Genomic DNA, 14,950 nt, shown 5'->3' with positions numbered 1-14,950 from the left:
ACCACTTTTCTACTGTCTAAGAGTTTGACATTTTTTATTTTAGATTCCACATATGGTACCATGCATATTTATCTTTTCTTATCTGGCTTATTTCACTTAGCATAATGCCCTCAAGGCCCATTCATGTTGTCACATATGTCAGGATTGCCTTTCTAATGGCTGAACAATATTGGAGGATATATATATCTGTATCTATCTATCTATACAGACACCTGTATAGATAGATACAGATATAGATATAATCTCTTCTCTATCCATTCATCCATTGACAGACACATAGACTATTTCCATATCTTGGTTATTATGATGCAATGAACATGGGAGTGTAGGTATCTCTTCCGTTTTCATTTCTTTTTTTTAATTTTTTAAATGTTTATTATTGTTTAAGAGACAGAGACACAGCGTGAGTGAGGGAGGGGCAGAGAGAGAGAGGGAGACACAGAATCTGAAGCAGGCTCCAGGCTCTGAGTGGTCAGCACAGAGCCCCACATGGGGCTTGAACCAATGAACCATGAGATCTTGACCTGAGTCGAAGTCAGATGCTTAACCAACTGAGCCACCCAAGCGCCCCATCTTCTGTTTTCATTTCTTTTGGATATATACACAGAAACGGGTTTGCTGGATCATATGGTAGCTTTATTTTTAATTTTTTTAGGTAACCACCATACTATTTTCCATAGTGTTTGCACCAATTTACCTTTCCCACCAGCAGTGCTCAAGAATTCCTTTTTCTCCACATCCTTACCAATATCTCTTATATTTTTGGTAATAGTCATTTCAACAGGTGCAAAATAATATCTTAGTGTGGTTTTGATTTGTACTTCCCTGATGACTTGTGATATTGAGTGCCTTTTCATATACTTGTTAGCCATTTGTATGTCTTCCTTAGAAAAATGTCTATTTGGTTCTTTCTTGGAAAAATGTCATTGTTTAAAATTTATTTATTTAAATTCAAGTTACTTAACATACAGTGTAGTATTGCTTTCCAGGTAGAACCCATCACTTACATATGACACCTAGTGCTCATCCCAACAAGTGCCCTCCTTAATGCCCATCACCCATTTACTCATCTGCCACATACCTCCTCTCCAGCAACCTTCAGTTTGTTCTCTGTCTTCAAGAGTCTCTTATGGTTTGCCTCCCTCTCTGTTTTTACCTTATTTTTCTTCTATTCATTTCTAATCAGAATTTTTGTGTTCTTTGCTATTGAGTTGTGTGAGTTCTTTATAGAATTTGGATATTAACACTTTATCAGATACATGATGTACAAATATTTCCTCCCATTCCGTAGGTTGCCTTTTCTTTCTTAATTGTTTCCTTTGCTATGGAGAAGTTTTTTTAGTTTGATGAGTCAAACTACAGCCTTTGCCATTGATGTCAAATTCAAAAGTCATTGCCAAGACCAATGTCAAGGCGCTTACCCCCTATGTTTTTTTCTAGGAGCTTTACAGTTTCTGGGTTTAAATATAAGACCATACTGCATTTTGAGTTAATTTTTTGTGTATGGTATAAGATAGGGTCCAGTTTCATTCTTTTGCATGTGGCTGTCCAGGTTTATCAGTCCCATTTATTTAAGAGACTATCCTTTCCTCATTATATATTCTTGGCTCCTTTGTCATAAATTAACTGACCATATATGCATGGGTTTATTCCTGGGCTCTGTTTTCTATTCCATTAATCTACATGTCTGTTTTTATGCCTATACTATACTATTTGGATTACTTTAGCTTTAAAATATATTTTGAAATCAGGAAGTGTGATGCTTCCAATTCTTTGTCAAGATTGTTTTGGCTATTTGTGGGTTTTTGTGGTTCCATATCATTTTAGAATTGTTTGTTCTATTTCTGTAAAAAATGCCATTGGAATTTTTCATAGGAATTGCACTGAATCTGTACATTGCTTTGGGTAGTATGGACACTTTAACAATGTTAATTTTTCCAATCCATGAGCATGGAATACCTTTCCATTTATAAGCATGTTCTTCAATTTCTTTCATTAACATCTTAGAGTTTTCAGTATACAAGTCTTTCATCTCCTTGGCTAAATATATTCCTAGGTATTTTCTTTTTGATGCAATTGTAAGTGATATTATTTTTTAATTACTCTGATGGTTCATTGTTAGTGCATAGAAACAGAATTGATTTTTGTATATTGATTTTGTATCCTGCAATGTTACTGAATTCATTTCTTAGTTCTAACATTTTTTTGGTAGAGTCCTTGGAGTTTAAAGATAATACCATTTCATCTGCCGACAAAAACAATTTTACTTTTTCCTTTCCAATTTAGGTATCTTTGATTTCTTTTTTGCCTGATTGCTCTCGCTAGGCCCTCCAATACTATGTTGAATAAAAGTGGCAAGAATGGACACCTTTGTTTAGTTCCTGATCCAGAGGAAAAGTTTTCAGCTTTTCATCATTAACTATGACGTTAGCTGTGGGCTTGTCCTATATGGTCTTTATTACATTGAGATACATTCCTTCTATATCCGGTTTGTTGAAAAATCTTATTATTAATGGATGTTGAATTTTGTCATATCATATGAATTTTATCCTTCTTTTATTAAGGTGGGGTGTCACATTGATTAATTTGTGTATGTTGAATCATCCTTTGCTTCCCTGGAAAAAAAATCCTACCTGATCATGGTGTATGGTCCTTTTAATGTACTGTTGAATTTGATTTTCTAATACTGTGTTGAGTATTTTTGTATCTATGTTCATCAGGGATATTAGCCTGTAATTTTCTTTTCTGCACCATCCTTGTGTTAGGATAGTGCTGGCCTCATGAGTTGAGAAGCATTCCTTCCTCTTCTATTTTTTGCAAGATTTTTTGAGAAGGATTGACATTAATTTTTTGCATATTTGGTAGAAATCACCAGTGAAGCCATCTGCTTCCTGAAGTTTTCCTTTTGGGGAGGTTGGGTGCTCCTAAATCTGTTATTAACTGTGTCTTTCTTTGCTACAGTTTTGTGAGACATATGAATGCAAGCCATTTTGGCTATCAGAGCTAGGCAACCCAGGAGCCTGTCACTTGAATGGTAGCTGCAAAAGCTGAGCACCAGACAAGTGTATAAGCTCCTTCCAGGGAGATACTGGCAACTTGGAGTGGTCCTCAGGATTAGGGTAGGGGACAGACATAGACTTCCCTGGCCTCTGGGGAGGATCATAGTCATCCTTTGGATGAATGTTAAATTAGAAGCCTGACTCTCTAAGAAGCTTTTAAAGTATACAAACAGTCCTCTTTCAGGGAAAGAATGAGAGAAGGGCATTTCTGTCTGCTTCCTCTCTGCTGAGCCCTGGGAAGACAGCTGGTTAAGACCTGTTTCTTGGGGCACCTGGGTGACTCAGTTGGTTAAGCATCCAACCCTTGATTTCAGCTCAGGTCATGATCTCACGGTTTGTGGGTTTGAGCCCCATGTTTGAGCCTGCTTGGGACTCTCTCCCTCTCTCTCTGCCCTTTCCCAGTTGTGTTCTATCTCTCAAAATAAATAAATAAACTTAAGAAAAAAAAGACCTGTTTCTTTGTTTGCTGCAGTCCTGTGAGGCACATGAACGTCATTCCCATTGGCTTTCAGAGCCAGGTGATCTAGGCATCTTTCCCTGGGTGGCAGCCACAAACGCTGGGTTCCAGACATGTATGCAAGCTCCTTCCAGGGACACATGGACAATTTGGGGGTGAGCTCAAGGGACAGAGCAGGGGTGATAGCTACTGCTTTTTTCCTGTCTCAGGGGAGGACTGCAGTCAGCCCCTAGGTACCTGTTAAATTCGAAGCATGACCCTGAAGCAACAACTTCTAACAAATGCAGATAGGCCTCTTTTGGGAAGGACTGAGAGAAGGACAACTTGTGCCTGCTCCCTCTGCTATAAGCTTTGGGGATACAGCCTTAGTGAGTCCTCTTGAGAAGTATTTCTTTGTTTGTTATAGTCTTGTGTGTTTTAAAAGACATAAGCCATTATGTCCATTAAAGTTAGGTGTTTGGGGGACCCATCCCTCAGGTGGGAGTCTTAAAAGTTGGGGTGCTTGATGTGCTCCTTGGGGAGGAGCTGGGAGTTGGGAGTTCCCTCTCAATTGTATGGTACTGCCATGGGTGGGGTTTAGTAAGTGTGTCTCAGCCTTTCCCAGCTGTTTCAATGTGGGTGATGTAGCTGTAGGATTTGCTCAGCTCTTTTCTGGGTTTCTTTTAGAAGGAGTTGCTCTGTGTTTAGCTGAAGATTTGTTGTGCCCATGGAAAGAGATGAATTCAGGAGGTTCCTGTTTCTCCATCTTGGACCCCATTCTGCCTAAAGCTGGCTTCTAACTCAGGCCTTAGACTAAAGAAGAGAAAAGAAGTTTTAGCTCACTTGGGGTCTGGGGAGTTGACTAAAAGTGGGTTTGAATCCAAACCCCCACCTAATGGGCAGAAAATAAATATTTTAGGCACACATTCTCTGTTGCAACTACTCAAGTCTGCTGTTGTAGACCTAATATATAAATACAGAGCATATGTTCTACAGCGTAATACAAAATGAATGAACATAGATGTGTCCCAATAAAATTGCACTGGCAGAAATTAATGGCAGGCCACTTTTGGCCCACTGGCCATAGTTTGTCAACTTCTGCTCTAAGTTATAGATACCATGGGAAACCTCCGATAGTAATGCACATGGCCTATTGGGCATTGCAAATTTTGTTGCCCTAAACAGACTTATTTTTCTATTTCTTATATGTAAACATCGAAGAAATTCATGATCAAAATCCTGAAAGCATTTTAGGAAATCCAGACTGAAGGAGACCCACATTTGCAAAACTCTAAATCTACATGTAGCCATGCTGCTCACCCCAGTCAAGTTTGCCCCCTTCTTCCCTCAGCCCCCAAACATTCTTCTTGTTCACCATAAACCAATTAAAATTGAGGGTCCATATCCACAGAAAAGCCTCTGCCTTTCTAAAGATCTACAAATGTCTTACTGCTGAACATGTTAAGACCTTAAGTCTCCAGAAACAGATTCGCCAGGCATAAAAGAGCCAACCAAATCCAGCATCTAGGATTTTCTTTCCTTATTTGACATTTAGAGGAAGTGAGTATATTTTCCTTAATCCCTGGGGGTGCATATAGTTGCCACTTAAGAACCCAGGGAGGCCAACTCAGATATCTTTTATCATCCTGGAAGCATAAGTATGCTCTCTTATAAAATGGAGTTAACTGTATTGCCTACCTTATAAAGCTTTTGTGAAGATTTCATGCTTATTCATGACTACTTAGTACAGTGTTTAACATAATGTAAGTATGCAATAAGTATTACCTATTTTTCGTAATATTATTATTCTCCAAAGAGGCTGGTAGAAGAGCTTCAGTATTTTTTTTTTTTTTTTTTTGGGTTTTACAAAAAGCCACTAACAGCAGCCTAATACCACTAGTTTGCTACCAATTAGCCTGTTGAATTTTCTTCCCAAGAGATATTCATTTATTCCGATCCCCAAATGAGTCAATCCTTTCCCATTAGTGAATATATGCCATACTCCCTGCATTTCTCTTCCAGAACCCATTGCATACATTATTTTTCAAGCACATAAATTTTCCTTCAGAGCCTCCTTCGGAGGCAGGTGCAAATCTAGCTAACCAGGGTTCTGGGAAATCTAGTCTTGTCCTAGCTCCTCTGGATAGCTGTATCAGAGGGAGGTCTCATGAGTGCTTCTTCAGCCAAAGCCCTGCAAAGAAACGTGAGGCGTCAGTTCAAACAAGTTTGTGAAAGATTGCAAAGCAACCTGATTTCTACCCACCAAAACTGTAGGAGAGGAATAGATTTAGATTTCATAAAGTCTAAAACAGAAATAGCATCAGAATTCACCTCCTTTGTAGCAAATGAAAGATATATCTCTTTATACAAAACTCTAAGAAAATATTGTCTATTTAGGGCCACTCCTTCTCACTGTCCTCTAGCGGGCCGTTCTCCATCTAACTGGACAACATTGGGCCCCAAGCCTTTACCCAAAGTGCCAGCCTTTGCAGGCATCTGTTTTTTAGTCTCTGTCCTTAAAGTTATCTGTGTCTTGTGGTTATTAGAGGGGTATTAAGACCAGTTATCCAAAATTCTCTGAAATATTCTGAAAGATCTGAAAGTTGTAAAAAAAAAAAAAAAAAAGATAAACCAAGACTGTGTTGGACCTGAGCTCATATCCCTGCTTTATCATTTAATAACTAAATTTTGGTGAGGCACACTTTCTTAAAAATGAGTATACATCCTTTTTTTTTTTTTTTTTAAAGTTTTATTGCTTTATCTTAAAAGAGAGAAAGATACAGCACAAGAGCGAGGAGGAGCAGAGAAAGGGAAAGAGAGAGAATCCCAAGTAGGCTCCACACTGCCAGCACAGATCCCCATGTGGGGGTCCAACTCCCTAAATGAGATCCTGACCTCAGTGGAAGTGAAGACCACCCAGGCTTCCCCAAAATGGGGATAAAGCCTAAGAACTCACACAGTGAGTTCTTCTTTTTCTTACTTATTTCTCCCTAGGAACATCTTTCAGGCCCACTTCCAGGGCCAGCGGACCCCTCCTGCGAAGGAGAGGGGTTCTGTCCACACACAACCATAGCCACGCGGGTGGCCACTAGCCTGGGAAGAAGGGCAGTAGTTGGGCGGTCCGGTACCCCCAAGGTAGGCCCCTCTCCCATGACTAGCAAATGCTTTCTCACCTTGGCGACGACCCCTCCAATCATCTACAAAGACGATCAGAGACCAGGTTTTGGGGAGCGGGTTTGCGGCCCGCGAACACTAGGCGCGCCGAGCGCAAGCTGCAGGACTGGAGGTCCACGCCCCGCAGGCTCCTGCGGCTCGCTGCGCTACTTAAAGTTTGGCAGGGCGCATGCGTGTTGGTGGGACGACCAAGCATTTCCGGTAAGAGCAAGTAAGAGAGCCGAGGCGCCCACACGAGCAAAGCAGTGGGCCGCAGGTGGCCCAGCGTGCCGTCACCGGCTCACCCACACCAAACGCTCACACCCCAGCGTGCAGACCACCGGGTAAAGCACGGCCTGCCCCGCAAAGGGGACACGTGTGCCCGTCTTACCAGCTCCACCCGCTCCGCCTACACTCCACCGCCAGCGGTGACCTAGGAGGCCCTTGAAAAAGGAAGCAGCACCGAAGGGCGACCTGGAACGCTGCAGCGGCACCACGGAGGGCCAGGGGCCACACGCTGCCACTGCCTCGGCCGCAAGCCGCGGGGTGGCAGCAGGGCCTTCCCCACCACAGGGAGGGCCACTCACAGCCACAGCCAAGAGGTAAGCGAGAGTGGCCCCTGCATCAGAGACAGGAGGGCCAGGTCCTGCCAGAGTCCGCCTACCCCCACCGCCCCTCCACTTGCCACCAAGGGAGGGAGGAGGGGCGGGGGGCCCTCTGCTGAGCCAGAAGAGCTGTTTCATTGGCCATGAATGTCCCTCTGTGGTCTGACCAGTCCGGGAGAGAGAAAGGTGACCACACCTATGGGTACACATGGTGAGTTCTTATTGATACTAATATCTAACATGCAAGGTTGTCAAGGAGACCAGGTAGGTAGTCACTGAGACTAGTGACTCGGCAAAATAAATAAAACCAAAGAAAGTTCAGCATAGAACCGAATACACAGCTAATCCTGATATAAATGCGTTTGTGAGTTCCAAAACAAAACAAAAGGAATTGAAAAGGTATTCCTAACTTTTAAACCAACTCCCAGGGTTATAGTCATCATGATGAACAATGCAAGGAAAGAGTGACAGCTCCCACTTTTAAAGTAGGCACTCTCCCTCCCTGGGGCCTGGTCAATTCATGCTGTGCTGCTCTTGGGAGGGACGAAGTGACATCCACCTGGTTTCCTCTCTCTGCTACCTTCTGGATTGTACAGCTGTGGAAAATATATGGCAATCTGTGGATTGGACTTTCTTGATCAATCCTAGCTACAGGAGGATCTGATGAGATAGTTTAAGAGCTTTGACCCAGTTCTCTGGAACTTGCCATCTAGTGACTCTTGTTCCTCCTCTGGATCTAATTTTTGGTTTACATATTCCTCAATTGTTTAAATTCCTCTCTTATACCTAAATTCCTGAGTCATCTCTTGTAGTATTTTCTCAGAATGTTTAGGTTTGGAGCCTTAAATTTTTCATTCAAATCTTCTCCCAAGGAGTAGAGTCTAAATGGCTGCTTAGATAGCTAGCTGCTCACTGAATACCAAAGCAGATTATGGCATGAATGAGAAGTAAAACGTAATTGTTTTAAGCCACTGAGATTTTAAGTTGTCTGCTGCAGCACTTAGCCTAATAATGCCTACATTTTCCAGTGGAATTAAAGACTATGGCTTATCAGTAGGAAGGTGGTCAGGAGACTGAAAATCAGGAAGGTGTTATGCTGTGAAAAGACATCTGCGAAAATCTGTTGCCAGCAATAATTTGGTAGGCAGACCATGTGCTTATTGATAGGTAGCACTAGTGAAACAGGATAGAAAGCAGTGTTAGTAGAGTAATATTAGCAGTAGTTAGTGTACCCTCACCAGTGTCGTCTGCATTTGTCAGGGTATTATAAGAAAGAAATGAGCCTAGGAGAGTTGTCCACTTTGCAAGCAGAAATGAGAGAGAATAGAAAAAAATCTAAAAATGTGGGCCATTAAAGGGTTGGAAATGTCTGCATCCTCTAGGTCCCAAACAGTAAGTGATGTTATTGAGAAAGGCTTTGAGTGACCAAAAACCTCTGTTGAACAAAGGGATTAAGTCTTTCAGCTAACATCACATTCATAGCCATTTTTAGCCACCATTAAATTAAGAAAAAAAACAAGTGGAGGAATTAGACAATAAAATCAAGCTGATTTGAGATCAGTGTCTGGAAAGCATCTTTGGATGTGGTTCCAGGCACATGGTACTTATTGAAAGCAAACAAATTTGAAGTTTTGTTCATGAGGAAATTGCATGGCACATAAACCCATGAGAGTGCTCCAAGGGCGCTTGTAATTAGAAGGCATTAAAATAATCTTTAGAAAGACAGTGGACTGTCAAAACTCTGTATCCCCAAGGAAGTCACAACACACTTCAGCTGTGCCAAGGAGGATACGAGCTGAGGAAGAGCCTTACAACGGGTAGAGTCAAGAGGCCATGGAGAATAATGTGCAAGAGTTCCTTACAGAGAGCTGACCTGGGGAAGAATCAAGGTTCTTCTGTTCTCCAGGTTGGGAACCTTCACAATATTTGTATAGCTGGATTAGCTCTGACCAATAATTGCTGTATTTCCCTTTTTACTTTTTCCAGGTGGAACTGTTTGTTATGATGGATGTCAGGGACAGATACTAAGTTCATAGGTCACAGAACTATGAAGAACTCTGAGGAAATATATATCACAGGTTAAAGGACATGCATTGCCCGAGACTCCGGATTTTGAACTGGAGTTTAGAAGTAAATATAAGCTATATGTGGAAAAAGGATAAAATAAAAACTTGGTTACTGGAAAGAGCAGGCTATGGTAGAAAAATGTTCACCAATATCCACGTTCCCTTGTCTTGAACACACAGAAGAACTGTATTTCCCAGCCTGGTTAGATATAACCAGGTAATTGAGTTCTAGCTAATAGAATGTGGGCAGAAGTCTAGCACCAGGCACACCTCACACAACCTTCTGCAGTAGAGGAATCTGAGACCTTAGAAGAAAGTTAGGAAACCATAGCCCACAGGCCAAATTTGGCTCACTGCCTACTTTTGTGCAAGCCAGGAACTAAAATGGCTGTACATTTTACAGTTATTAAAAAAGCAGAAGAGTATTTCACAGCATTCAAAACTATATGAAATTTGAATCGCAATGTCATAAATAAATTTTATTGGAACACATCCACACTCATTTATATATTAGCTGTACCTGCTTTTGCATTTCAGTAGCGCAGTTGAGTGGTTGCAACAGAGGCCGTGTGTGTTTGGCCCTCTTATTGCTGCACCCTGATGACTCAGTACACTATATGCCACAGTGATGCAGTTATAACTGGATAGTATTTGGAAGGCTGTGCATATCATTGTACTGTGGCATTTTAGTTTTTTACTCTTACTGCATACTCATTAAGTCAACACAGAAAATGAGAAAAGTGAACTTCACATGGTGCACTTTTAAGGCCAAATGGAGTATGGATTATTTTATTATCAAATTAGATGGCAAAGCATTGTGTTTTTTGTACCATAACCTTCTAGCTGGGGTCTAACAAAATAATACCCCCCTCTCCCAAAGACGTCCACATCTTCATTCCTCAAACCTGTGAATGTGTCCTTACATGTCAGAAAGGTTTTTATGGATGCTGTGAAATTAAGGGTCTTGAGATGGAGAGAGATTTTAAAAATTTAATGTAGATACACTAGAACTTTATTTACAAATATTTGGGTTAATGGCATTTTGTTACATCAAATGAAGAGTGGTCTGAATAAATCCTGTCACAAAAGCACTAAGACCCACTGGAACCAACTTTGGGACTCAGGGTATAGCACCTCAACAAGCTGCAGTCTTCAGTTTGTGACTGCTACCTTGTATCCCAATGAATGTTTTTTTTTGTTTTTGTTTTTGTTTTTGTAAATATATACACACACCAGCAGGTCATGGGCTCAGTATGAGTCCCTGGTGATGCAACAGTGTAAGCAAAATGGGTCACTGTAAGTCTTTTAACAGAATATAGTAATCTGTTCCAGGAATTTTGTTTGTAGAAGTGTTAAAGACAAAAATAAACATGAGCCCACAAATTAACCAAATTCTATTTTCTGCATGTTGCAGTTTTGGCTTTTACTTAACACTGACTATATAATATTCTATTACTACCACATGTTTACAACCCAGAAAGGCATATTTTTTTTTTACTTTAGTGTTTATAAAGAGGGATTTAAAGTGCTTTTTTTTTTTTAATACAGCAGTTGAGCTCAGTGCATTTTATATAAAATGGTGAGGTTTACCTATCCTACTACAAATAACTTCTCAATTCCCAGCCTGAACCATAAACGCAATTAGAAATCAATGAACAGAAGCGAAGAACTTGGTAAAACATAAATTTGTTGTCTAAAGAAATAAGATTGTTTCCCTGGCAATACAGTATTCTTTCAGTGGCCAAACCACCTAGTGCAAAGCAATAACTTACTTTGTATCAGCACCAATATTGAAACACCATTAGAAATACTTCCCCTTTTATAAAAAGGTTTATGCCAACATGACATAAAATGGCCCTTTATACTAGCAACATAAGAGATGTTTTAAACTGTTTCGTTTAAAATCCTGTAACAGCAGGCCTGCAGTTCCAACTGTTCGGTTTGGAATCTTACCATTCCAGGAAGACATTGGGACCATTATTATCCTAGAGGTCCTGATGTTATCAGAGTGGTCCTTATAAAACAGGAAGCAGGACAGCCAAAGATAGAGTGAGAAATGGATGATGGAAACAGAAGTTGGAGTGATAAGATTGCTGGCTGGGGACCATGAACTTAGGAATTCAGGAATCCTGCAGAGGCTAGGAAAGGCAGGGAAACAGGTTGTCCCCTACATCTTCCAGAAGGAACACAGCCCCCTCAGCACCTTGATTTTAGTTCAGGAGGATTCTGTTTAGCTTTCTAGCCTCCAGATATGTAGGATACTAAATTTGTGTTGTGTTAAATCACTAAGTTTGTAGTATTTTGTTATAACAGCAAAAGGAAACTAATGCAATATGTATTGATAATACCAGATAATAAATATTACCAGACAATTAAATATTTCCAACTGACAGGAAAGCAATGTGCAGGAAGTTAAGAAAATTTAAAACAAAATGTCTTTTCACAACATAGACTTTCTTCCCCAAAGCAAAACAAACAAAAAAACAATGAGGCTGTAACCTAAGTAAGTTTCCCAGGGGCCTATTTGCTGGCCAAGCAAAGAAAGGTACTTACTGATGTAGTTAACTAAATTGTGTTGGAGAAGCTGAAGGAATGTATCTAGAGAAAATGAATTCAAAACTCTTACTCTTCTGATGAGAATAGTTCAAATTGTGGAGGATATTGGGAACAACATTGCTAGTTGATTGTAAAAAACAAGGCAAATGATTTTAAGTGGTTTATCTTAGTTCTTGATGAGTAAATGTTATCTACACTATTCAGTTGTTTATTTGATGCCAAGTTTAAAGCTACTGAATCATCTTAATGAAGCCACTACAGATGAACACATTTCCAGAGGTATTAAGGAAACATTTAGTCAGCACAACCTGAGGTAGAATCTGCTAAGATGTATTACACCTGATGATGGCAAAATGTGTGCGGGCCAGTGAAAGGCTTAGTTGGACACATTCACAAAAGTAGTGAAAAAATAAGGTATTTAAAGCCTATGGTTTTTCATTCTATTATTCATGAGCAGGGATTTTACAGAAAATATTTGAATCTGTCATGTGCTATTGAAACAGTGCCAACAGTGTACTTCAGTTGATCTCATGGCTCTGTCCATCATCAGTTCCAGGAATTTTTTAAGAACAGAAGCTGGATATCCTGACTTGCCCTACCACAACAGTCTGATGGGTTAGCAGTGTTAGTATTTTATTGTCAAAACAGAGTCAAAATGGAAATTTTTCTGAAGAAAAAAACTGTACTCAGCCAGTTATCAAATACTGAATAACTTTGGAAATCAACTTTTTTTTTCCATAGTACTGAAAATGTTTAGTGAATTCAACCTAAAATTTCAAGGCAAAATAGCACTTACATGTGGAAAACATACTGCATGAGGTCATTTCCATAACAATTAATGTTCTTTGAGTCACAAATGATGTTGAACTGTTTTATTTACTTCCTGTGCTATAAATTTAATTATTTTAATGTTTATTTATTTTTGAGAGAGAGAGACTGAGCATGAGCAGGGGCAGGTAAGAGAGAGAGGGAGACACAGAATCTGAAGCAGGCTCCAGGCTCTGAGCTGTCAGCACAGAGACCACCGCAGGGCTCGAACCCACAAACCGTGAGATCATGACCTGAGCCTAAGTCAGATGCTTACTCAACTGAGCCACCTAGGTGCCCCAGTCTGTGCTGTAAATTTAAAACAAAACCCCAAATCTCCAATCCCATAGAAATTTTCAGTGATATGTTTTCCCAGCTCAAACAACTGTTCCCACAATGTTTTTTTGGTTTCTTAATGCAAGTACAAAAGAAATTTTCATATTTCAAAATCCATATAATCATTCAATTGAGGAGCTGCCTTCTAACCTTCAATCAGAAGTGATTAGTCTGCAATGTAATGACAGGTTAAAAGGCAAGAGAAAATCTAATAGTATCCTGAAAATGCCTTTCAAGAGAAGAATATGGTAAATTAAAATCAAACACTCATGGATTGATATCTATATTGGCAAAACTTATCCTTGTGAAAAGATAAAATGTGAAAAACATATCATTATATATCAGCATTAATTGATGAACTTTTGCAACATTATAATAAGGAAACTAATTTTAAACCTCCATGAAGCAAAAGTATATCCCCCAACAAAATAATTTCATTTTTTACATCAGTAGACATGTTTTACAAAGAGCTGTACATAGGAACTTGTTACTATTTTGAATTTCATCAAAGTAACATTTGGTGAAATTTGTTTTCTCTTGTGTTACATAAATATCTAGATAATAGCTTTGATTTTTGCCCTTGACTGGCAAATCTTAAAATATTTACTGTCTGGCCCTTTACAGAAAATATTTTCTAACCATGCTTTGGAAGATGGTGGAGTCATTAGATGCAAGGAGATGGAATTCCTAATCACTAATGAGGAAGGCTTACCACTGAACCCTCAACTGGATCATGACATGAATGAGAAATTACCCTTTACTGTGGTAAGCCACCAAGATTTGTGAGTTGTCTGTTAACAGCAGCCAGTGTTACTATGACTAAAACAATCTCTTAATTATATGATTGAGACTCACATTTAAGGAAACCTCAGAAACCATGAGTACTTCTAGGAAATACTTAAGTCACTTTAGGAAATGACTACAGATGCATTATTTTAACAAAGTAAATCAGCACAGGGAATTCATCTTTCATTAATCCAGCCAACATTGTTTAAGGCACTGTGAGCAAGGTTATATGCAAGGTTGATTTGATGTTTCACTTTGAATTATAAATTCCCACTTATTTTTTAATTGAGCAGTTTAATACATTTAAATCAATAAATCATCAGAAACCACATGCAATAATTTGTTCAATGGAATTCATTGCTCAGATAAAGAAAGAACATGCGTTTTTTTTCTGTCCTAAATGAGAAATTGCTCTTAAACTGTTCTGTGCTTGCAAACTAGAAAAGAATAAATTTTGAGGTTTACACGGGACATTACTTTGAAATATCCCCAGAGAGAACACTAGGCAAACTCCTGTATAAAATGCAGCCACCAAACAGTCAATATTTGTCCCCATTACATAAGGAACTAGAGAGAGCAAAACACTGAGAGAATTTTTTTTTTCTTCCTTTTGGCATTGCAAAATGAACAATTACCTAAAGTGATAAGCATTTCACTTTCTTATTCAGACAGAGTACAGTCATGTTCATAAGATTAAATTATAAGTGTGGCTTAACATTTCTTTTAAAAATCCCTTGGTTAAAAAATATTTTCTTAATTTGCATAATATGACTGTGTATCCAAGATCTCACCCTGATAATCCTAATTAATGTCACCCAAATGTTCCTAAGCATGAGAATCACTCAGGGTGTTTGCTAACATGTCAGTGTTTGTGCCCGGAATTTCTGATGCATTAGGTATGATGAAGACCCAGGAGTGCACTTTCTTAGATTTACCTTGAATGGTAAATAGTATGTTGGATATAAGAATTGGATCACGTAGCTTCCATTTTTCCCTCTTAGATTCTCTTGCAGCTAGGGTTCTGGCTGCAAATTGATTCCACTGTTTAGATGCACTTGCAGAAAATTTGGAAGGCAAAAGTAAAGTAGAAGCCATCTTTCTGTCCCCTGTTATCCATTTCTTTTCTCAAACATGATTGTTGTCATA

This window comes from Prionailurus viverrinus, chromosome B4, assembly GCF_022837055.1.
Source record: "Prionailurus viverrinus isolate Anna chromosome B4, UM_Priviv_1.0, whole genome shotgun sequence".
NCBI lineage: Eukaryota > Metazoa > Chordata > Mammalia > Carnivora > Felidae > Prionailurus > Prionailurus viverrinus.
This window is presented reverse-complemented; position numbering follows the sequence as displayed.